Below are 653 nucleotides of genomic sequence, written 5' to 3' on the forward strand. Positions count from 1 at the left end.
GTGGTTTAGTGGCAAGAAGCTGAGCTGCAAGACAGAAGGCATCCAGTTTGAGACCACAAGCTACTCCGTGGGAGGATGGGCAATTTTCTCCCATGTGATTAACAACTACCTGTGAAAACGTTCAGGAGGATCAACTACGCTTCTGACCCAATGTTACACAAAAACAACAAATAATCTTAAAAACATGTTTATCTGAAGCTTTATCGAAATAAATTCATTCTACTGTTTTGAGGGCATTTTCTTTATTTCTTTTTTAATTTTATACTAGTTTATTTACAAAATTAGAATGTATTGTTTTAGAGAAGAGAGTCTTTCCATTTTTCCCACCTCTGCACACATCAAATTGTAGAACCCCATGGTTAATCCCCCCTCACCATGCACGTCTTCATCCGTCTGCTTTCAACCTCTCCCACATCTTTTGGATCCTTACAATAATGGCTTTATAGAGTCTTGATCCTTGTGGGACTTATTTAGTTAACGCAACAGAATGCTCTCCAGTCCCTCTCAAGTTAGGAAATAATTTTTAAAATCATTGCTCCTGCATGCTGAGTAGTATTCCATTGTTTGAATGTACCTTAATTTCTCAATGCATTCTTTTGCGGTTGGACATTTGAGCTGTTTCCATGTTCTTGTGATAGTGAATAATGCTGCTA

Source organism: Elephantulus edwardii, unplaced genomic scaffold (genome assembly GCF_000299155.1).
Source record: "Elephantulus edwardii isolate Elephantulus edwardi_28Jun2011 unplaced genomic scaffold, EleEdw1.0 scaffold00167, whole genome shotgun sequence".
NCBI classification, from domain to species: Eukaryota; Metazoa; Chordata; class Mammalia; order Macroscelidea; family Macroscelididae; genus Elephantulus; species Elephantulus edwardii.